Source organism: Cryptomeria japonica, chromosome 5 (genome assembly GCF_030272615.1).
Source record: "Cryptomeria japonica chromosome 5, Sugi_1.0, whole genome shotgun sequence".
In the NCBI taxonomy this organism is placed as follows: domain Eukaryota; kingdom Viridiplantae; phylum Streptophyta; class Pinopsida; order Cupressales; family Cupressaceae; genus Cryptomeria; species Cryptomeria japonica.
Window position 1 is genome coordinate 921,178,562 of NC_081409.1, and position 9,793 is coordinate 921,188,354.

Consider the following 9,793-nt stretch of genomic DNA (forward strand, 5'->3'; position numbering starts at 1 on the left):
ACTGACCGAGTTCGGTGAAAGCATGAATTCGATGACTGTACAGAATATCTTTTAGGAGTTGATGCTGATTTACACACTTTAGGAGGTTTTCTAAAGGTGTGCAGGAAACAATAAACAGGGAACAGGAATTGAAGTAAAAAATGCTCTGACCGAGACTGAATTTATACATAACATCATGGAATTCACTTCTCAGAGGAAGAAATTATGTTTTTAGTTCTTTTCATTTTTGGCATTGTTGTCAAAGGGGGAGAAGACTAATGTATGGGGGAGAAGTCTACTGACCGCAGGAGAAGACTACATTTCAGAACCAGGGAGAAGACTAATGACAGAGGGAGAGCATTTTAGAATTTCACAGCAATCTGAATCCGAATCAATAAAGTCAAATCAATTGGTTTTGCCATCAATGCCAAAGGGGGAGATTGTTGGCATCATAACAGACAAGAAGAAGGTTGGCATTCCAATTACAATGAGAGATTGTTGGCATTTCAATAAGGATATTGAGAAGGTTGTTGATGACTATGGATATAACTGATTAAGGATGATTACTGTCTTAATATTATTATTTTGTCATTGATGTCAAAAAATTGATTTTCTAATTCAGTATGTTGTTGCCATATCTTAAGAAGTATGATTTGATGAGTATAAATATGTCAGTAAAAGACACATAAAGAATATGATGAATAAGGGGATAAGCTATTCAATGGGCAACTATTACCGAGTTAGACAATGATGAGATCATGATGTTTAGATTGTTTTGATATCCTACATATGCTATTGTTTGAAAGGTTAATACTATACTATGTTACCGAGCAAAGAACCTAGTCGGTAAACCCTAAGGAACCTAGTCGGTAAACCCTAAAGTTATCGCTATCGGTTAATGAAGGCAGAATGTCTACCGAGTGAAGTTTAGTATTTACTGAGTTACAACCAAGCTATAACAGAATGCATTAAATTTTTACATGTGATATTTAATGAAGGAAGCTGATGAGCTGGAGCGGATTAAATGATTGGTAAGCTGTGTATGAAGATTGTTAAAGAATCTATGGTAAAGAAAGATCGACAGGAAGATCTATAGCTCAGATTGAACCACAATACCCTAACATAAGTTCCAAGGTGAAAATGCAAGTTCCAAGGCGGGGTAAAACATTTTCAGATCAAAGGATACATTGAATCTGGACAAGATTGAAGATCTGATGGTTATGATTGATCATGGGAAATGTGATCAAGGATATTAAGCAGTTGGAAGATTGTTTATAAATAGGAAACTGTTGATAAACAATGTATGCGGGAAAGTGTATGCACAGGGATGCTACATAGTGATTACCGAGCACATAAGCTTGAAGACCTATTAGAATAACAGAGTATAGAAGCCCAACAGATAGACAATATTAGTTCTATGTCTAAATTGTATTGAACAAATAGGAATCTGCTTTAGCATTTTTAGATGTGAAGTTGCAGACATATTTTTATTACTGTTATTTTGAGAAGTAGCAGAAAATCTCTTAACCGAGTGGACTTAACAATCTTATTTGTAAAATCCTCTAGCAAGGTGACATTCTTATTGAGTGTTTGAAATCCTTTAACAAGGTCACTTCTAACAAGGTGAAGATCCTAACAGATTTGAGGGAAATCCCTTAACCGGGTCACATCTAGCAATGTGTTTGTAATCTTTAACAGGGTTTGCTTTTAACCGAGCATACTCTAGAAGAGTATATTTCTTAGTGGGTCTGAAATCCCACCGTGGTTTTTCCCTATTTGGGTTTCCACGTTAAATCTGGTGTTATATGTTTGTGATCTTATCTATTTATGGGTCTGCATGCATTATTGTTTTTTTGATAAGGTTACCGAGGTTGAATCTGTTGTTTTTATTGAAGATTAAGTTTGAATGATTCACCCCCCCCCTTGATATTGTTAGCTTGGCATCTGTACTAATTATATTTAGTATCAGAACTATCACTAAGCTCCTCTCTAAAGATACCCGAGGAGTTATACCATGTCTACCAAACATTTTCTACTACCATAAAAAAAATTCTCTGTGAATTCTATTTGCATAATTACGTCGTTCTTGATGACACTAATTGGAATCCTCCACTTTACATTAGGGATATCCAGCTAAGGGCTCTCATGTCATGGGTCCAAAATGAAATTACAAGGGGAGAACAATTTAAGATACATAGGAAGGAAGAACTTGGTCTCTCCCTTCCATTGAGAGCTAAGTCAATAAATCCAAGAAGACTTTATTGTGACTGACAAAATTGTGTATCAACCAGATTTTGGAAAAGACATTCTACCCTTGAGAGAAGAGATATACAAAGAGTATGAGCAAATGGCTATAGGAGAGGGACATGTGGCAATTGGACATTTAGTCCAATGCTGGAATAGTCTAACAGATGAGATGAAACACTCCAATCCACACTCCTTATCAAATTACCATGCAACACTAAGGAGGGCACCCAAATATATATAGTTGGGTAGAACAAAAGGAAGACGCTGGTTGCCCCTTAGCTTCCAGCCGCCAATTCTCCTATGGCCACTAATGGGTTGTAGGAATAATGACCCACAATATGATGAACCAGCAGAACACTCCAGGTGGACATGGTTAGAAAATATGAAAGGGTTCTATTGGAGTTTGTCTACAGGAAGTTCTGGGCAGGTTACCCCCGACAATTTCATAATCAATGCTAGAATTATAAACTTTCTTGTTGTTGGAGGATCAACAAGAAGCTAGTTTGGGGGAAACGATGAGCCAAAATAATGGCTCAATTTTGATAGATTTTTTCATAGAATTCTTTCTTATGTCTTGTGTCTGGGTATATTTGGGTCAGAAGACTTTCTTGGTTAATATTTTTTTAAGTATTTTTGGAACTAGTTTATCATATACCTAAGGATGTTATCTAATGATTTTTAAATGGTCCATCTATGCAAATTATCTAAATCAATCTTAGAATGTGGTTTAATTTATGTTATGTCAACATCAATAGATACACATATTTTTGTGCACATTAACGTCATGATGCAGGGTCAACCAAGATGAAAGATAAACTAAACTGGCGGATAAGAGGAACATTAGCATGTTGCTAGGATGGAGACCCAATCAAAAAAATATAGCAGCATTGAAGAAGATTATAACCACTTGATCGCTTCCTCAACATAGAGGTTTGTGAAAAATTCATAATTGATCTGAGTGGAGCTTAAATCCAGGAAGGAGATTGTGCTATATTTTCTCAATTGCATGACAATTGTTGTTGTTATGTTTTCCTGTGTTGGATTCTTCTTTAATGTAATAAACCTTGTTCACCTATTCCTTTGGGATGTGGGTTGATCAGTTAGGAATCTATTATAAAGTTTCCTTACAAATAAAAGGTCTCTATCTCCTCTCAGGGGGATGAAATAATCATAGAATTTGTAGTATCCATCTTTCAGACTTATATATTTTGCAGTTGATTTGAAATAAAGAAGACAATTTTATTTTGAGATTATCAGTTGTCATCTAGAGTTCTGGATATACTCACCCAAGGGGGCCCACTTGGTGAGTAGTCCCTTTGTGTTTTCCAGTTAATTTTCATTTTGTTATAGTTGTTGTTTTGGCATTCGACTATTCCTGTAGCCACTGGAAACAGTTCCTATGTCTGTTCCTACAACCATTGTGAGAAGAGTAGTTCATATCCATTGGCCAGAACATTGTTATTTAGTAGTAGTTGCTTAAGTTACTTTCAGTTGTGAGTTCTGATTAAGTATTAGTTCATTATGTTTTTGCACGTTTATTTCAAAGAGTTTCCTTTTTCAGCAATAGGATAGAATGGTTGCAATTTGAACTTAGTGCACATACAATGTTGGCACGTTTCAAGTTTACCTTTCTGGTCGATAAAATAAATGAGTCTTTGCTATAGGAGAGTTAGTTGTCCAGTAAGGATGTCCAATCTATGAACTGTGTTTTTATAACCTAGTTGCTATTCCAATTGTGAGGACCAATAGGAGACAGTAACACATGTAACTGAAGTATTTCACTATGTTTCCTTGTATTAACCACTCCTAATAACCTAAGAAACCTTAAATAATATGTGTAGGAAAAATAAATACCACCGAAAATGGGAAAAATAAAAAACCTACACTAATAGTAAGGTCATCATGAAAGGAGATATGTATGGTATATTTTATGATGCATAAGAGCATGTAAGAGGGAGGTTAGTTTGGAATCTTGACTAACATCATGGATGGTTGTTGCGCTTATTAGAGAACATATTTTTAAATGTTAAACAAGGATAAATTGGGGTACCCAAGTTTGGGTGGTCGAAAATGGGAGTTTATGAAATTATAAGATGTGATAGGAATATGATAAAAATAGATAGGAAGATCAATACCAAGGGGATGACATTGGAATTCAAACCGAATTTTGGGTGCCATGATTCATATGGTTTTGTTGATGATTTTTTAAACTATTCATGGTTTCTATTTTGTACTTTGTCTATTTATTGGTTCTTGGAGTTGTAGTTTGTATGGTTGATTACTAGGTATCATTATGCTGTCAGATTTACTCTAATTTTACATGTTGATGATGCTTGTTTTCCTTGTAGACTATTATAGTATTTGATTATTGAATACTATAGAGTTGCTTTGGAGTGGTGTCTTGATATATTTCTTTTGTGTTTATTTACTTACAACTTTATGACTAGTTTATTTTTTGCAAACTTCCTCTCAAAGATTAGTTTAGGAAGCATATTTGGTACATATTTTCTTCCTTTCTTAGGGTAGTTGTGGTTGCTATCGCATAGTACCTAAAAATAGGTCTCTTACATCATTTTTGGATAATAAAACCCTATTGAGGTTTAGACAAGAAAAAAACCATCATTTTAGCATAATTTTGTATTTGGTTGTAGAAAATTTGTATATCCTTAGGGAGAAGCGATCAAAACTAATTAATAAGGAAATAAAATGTATCTTCATTAGCTATCATATCAACATGAAGAGGTACACGATTTAGGGTTTTATGACTAACAAAGTTTGATATAATTAGAATGTGATATTTAGAGATATTATGACTTATCTTAAAGTTTAATATGCAAGGGAGAATGATAAGTTAGTCCTAAAACTACAACCCAAGACAAAGAAGATTGCACCATATGTTGATCCATGGGTTGAGGTTGAACCTAACATTCAAAATTTTTGGAGAGCTTAGAGAATTCAAAAGAAGGAAAACCTTCTCCTCAACCTTTGAGGAGATCCATTTAGTAGAAAAGACAACTAGAAAGGTATGTTGAATTTTTTTATTTGTTGTAACATTGATGAGCCTAGAATAGTTAAGAAGGTAATGTAAATGGATGATTGCTAGTCTTGGATATCAATCATGGATGAGGATATGCATGCATTGAAAAATAATGATACCTAGGAGTTGGTTCAATTTATTGAAGGATGGAATGATTTGGATGTAAATAGGTATTGAAAATAAATTGGGCTAGATGATAACATTGAGATAAACAAAACATAGTGAATGCCAAAGGTTATGGCCATGCGGAAAAAATACATTTTGGTTGGATTTTCTCCCCCATTACACTATTGGCATCTATTAGAATTATTTTACCAATGAGTAGCTGGATGTGAAGACAATTGTCTAGCATGTTGATTTGGAGGAAGAGACCTACATGTCACATATAGAGAACTACCTTATAAAATGCAATAAAAAATGGCCATATCAACCCAAGGAAATTAGATAACAATGTTAGAGATCCTCTTTTCTCTTGCAATGTATTTAAAAAGTAGGATTTTTTTGTAAGGGTGTCTCAACCTTACATTCGCAATGTTGCAATTTAATATTTGTTGTATCTACTTACCATTTTATCCTCACATGACAAGCGGGGCATCTTACTTTGAGGTGGAACTCTTTGTTATATGTTAGCCATCTTGGATTATGTGTAATGATTTGTAAGAGAATCTATTATTATTACTATGCATAATAATATTTCATGACATTGTAATATGTGGGAGTTACGTAAGGCAGGTTCAATGATGTATAAGAGCATGATTATGTGGATGAAAACTTATGGAAGAGTTTTATAGACATAATTTATCATTATGTTATGTAATATGCTTACAATGTATTATGGTATGTATTTAAAGAAAAAACATGTTGAAAATTTGTGATTGATAATATCGTTATTTAGTGATTGTTTTAATTGGGTCATTGTAAATAGTAAGATTTATGAGAATTGAGACTAGACCATACATACTGTTATGGCCATGGAGGGAAGTCCATTGAATTCTTTGATGACAATAAAATCTAGTGGCTAATGTGATAAGATAGAAAACATGTAGACAAGGAGTACAATGTTGATGCAATTAAGATTGAGAAGTCTAACACCTAGATTGTGTTTTTTGTAATTCAATGTAGACATAATATTTTCTCTCTTAGATGATCTATTGATGATTAAAATAATCTAGAATGATATCCTTAAATACAAGTCCTAGATAGACATGTCAGGATCCTTGGTGCACAAGTCAACATGGATGTGATCATATTCCTATAAAGCAAAACTAGGAAATCAACAAATTTAAAATTGCAAGACTAGGTTATGGACACAATTCTATTCAAGAGATAAAACCACATAGATAAGCTAATCGAAATTGACAAAGCCATTATAGAATAGACCAATCCTAATATAAAATTACACAATAAATGTATCATAATGATAGATTCAAGACTAAAACCAAATAATACGCCAACAAAATCAAATTAAATACCAAGACTATATACTAATAAAATCCACAAAATACACACACTTTTCCTCTGCAAAATGATCAAATTTATATCTAATATTTACCTGTATCCCACTTCTGTTGAAATACATTTAAAAAAAGAGCAGGATTACGATACATCGAGCCAAAAGTTGATTTGTGTTTGCCAGATATTTAATCATCTCTGAATCTCACAATCCAATTTGTGCTACTGTTTTTGGGATAAGGTATAATATTTTGTGATACAAATTGGATTGTGAGAGTAGTGGAATGTGAAGAGACTAAACGGCATGACAAGTCAGGGTGATGTGAATTTGTTTGAGTGGATGCCACGATCAGTTGAAACTTGGTTGGTTGGTTTATCAACAACTAGAGTTTGAAAGCACTAACTCCTTATGCTTCAGAGCTGGATTACACAATATATATTATCACAGCCTATCGATAAATAGCACTAACTCCTTATTTGGTATCTCATCTGTACTTTATGCCTCCATCTCTTCACAAATAAAATAACAGATTTTTAATTATTATTGATTAGGACAAAGCAACAAAAAGAAAAGACATAGGTTAATTATGGAAGAGAAGAAAGCGATTGGAAAGAAAAAACAGATCTGTTAATTATATTTCTTTTGACCGTTTGGGGGAGAACTAACACAAGAAATCTGGAAGAAAAGGAAATATCTTTGTATACCAATGTACCCATTATCATATCTTATACGTACTTTGTATTTGGATAAGTGATATGCTTGTTTATTTATTGTATGTTATATATTTTTAAGTTTTTGTAAAGAAAGAGATTCAAAATGTTAATCACATTTAATGTGTATGTGTATTTGATTTTGTATTATTTTTTTCTAAATGAACATTAAAAATGTAGAATACAAATAAATATATTTGTATGATTTGTGATTGAAAATAAAAATATGGAGTCATATCTTATATGTACTTTATGTCTTGATCAAGTGAAGAATAAAGTGAGAGATTCTCGATTATTAAGAATAAGAAAAGAGCATTAAAAAAGACACGTATCAATTATTGATGAGAAATAATGTGTGTCTGTGTGAGAAAAGTTCATACCTTGCACTTTTTCCTTGTTATTTTATTTTACAATGTTCTTTATATGTATAGGGTTTTAATTAGTTTAAATATATACTAGCAATCACACCTTGGTATGTTGAAGAGGTGTAGATGGTCAATTGGGAATTTTTTTGGTATATTAGTTGCAAACATTTGTGTAGTACACGAGGTCAAGTGGTAGGCCAATTAGCAAATGTTCTTGCTCATTGAGAAGTGAGAGCTTTAAATAAACTATACATCCTTTCAAACATAACAAAAAAACCTTGGAATTAGGAAGATAATTAGGGTTCATTAGCAATAGGCTCACGTTATTTTCAATAGGGAGAGAGGGAGAAAGAGATATGGATAGAAAAATGGAGAGATAGTGGGTGAAGAGATATAGAAAGAGAGGGGGGCAAGGAGATATAGATAGGGGAAATAGATAGAGACAAAGATGAAGGTAGGGAGATGGATATGGGGAGATAAATAGAGAGAGGAGATAGAGAGATAGAAATGAAAGAGATAAATATATAGATAGAGAGGGAGAGATATAGAGGAAGAAAGAGATATAGAGGAAGAGGGAGAGGGAAAGAGAGGTAGAGATATAGATGGTCAGATGGATCAATCGAGAGATAGAGATATAACGACATAGAGAGAGAGGGAGAGAGGGATAGAGAGAAATAAAGACATATAGAGTGATGGATAGAGATGGAGAGAAGAGAGAAACAATGGAGATAGAAAGTGGGAGAGATAGAGATATATGAGAAGAGAAAGAGAGAGATGTAGATATATGGGAAGAGAAAGGGATGAAGAGGTAGAGATAGGGAGATAGATATTGGGATATGGAGGGAGTGAGGGAGGGAGGGAGGGAGAGGGATAGAGAGGGAGAAATAGAAATGGAGAGAGAGGTATAGGAGGGATAGAGATAGGTAGAGGGAGGGAGAGAAGTTGGAGGAGAGGAGAGAGATAATTAGAAAAGGGGGAGGGAAGATATCTAAATTTATATAGAGAGAGGGGGGGGGGGGACAAAGAGAGGGAGATAAGGAGAGACATAGATAGAGGATGCTATAGAGAGATAGAGAGATAAGGGGAGATGGATGTAGAGAAAGTTATGGATAGAAAGAGATAGAAAGAGGAGTGAAAGGGAGGTAGAGAGAGAAATAGTGAGATAAATATATGGAGTAGGAGAGGTGGAGGGAAGGATGGAGTGAATGAGAGAGAGAGATAGAGAGAGAGATAAGTTAAGTAGAGTGATAAAAGGAATTGATAAGGAGAGAGAGAGAGGAAGATTCATGCATAGAAAGAGGGAGATAAGGATAGAAAGAAGAAGAGATAGAGAGATAGGTACAACCTGGGAAAGATAGAGGGTGTGTGTGTGTGTGTGTGAGAGAGTGAGAGAGAGAGAGAGAGAGAGAGAGAGAGAGAGAGAGAGAGAGAGAGTACTATAGAGAGAGAGAGGTAGAGAGGGATATATACAGGGAGAGAAAAACAAGGTGTGTGTGTGTGCGTGCGCGCGTGTGCGATAGATATGAAGTTGGAGAGGGAGAGGGAGAGGGAGAGAGATATATATAAAAAGATAGAGAGGGAGGGAGAAGGAGGGAGAGGCATAAAGAGGGGATAGAGGAGAAGTATAGAGATATAAAAAGAGGGAGCAATAGGGAGAGAGAGGGAAAGAGATAGGGATATAAAGAGGTGGATATAGTGAGAAATGTAGAGAAGAGGGAGATAGAAATGAGAGAGAGGTAATGAGATAGAGATAAGGGAGAGAGCTATAGAGGAAAATAGAGATAAAGATATAGGTATAGATGGAGATGGATATGATTGCTCTTTGTTGTAGATATCTTAAACAAATTCTAGAAGCATTTTTTTTACCTTAATAGTTCTATTCATTTTTCGTCCATAAAAATGGATGGACAACATGATTGACATCAATCAAAGTATTATGAAAAGAGATATCATCACTCATTCACTTTCCAATATGTGAGAGGATGATTTGCACACAACTTCT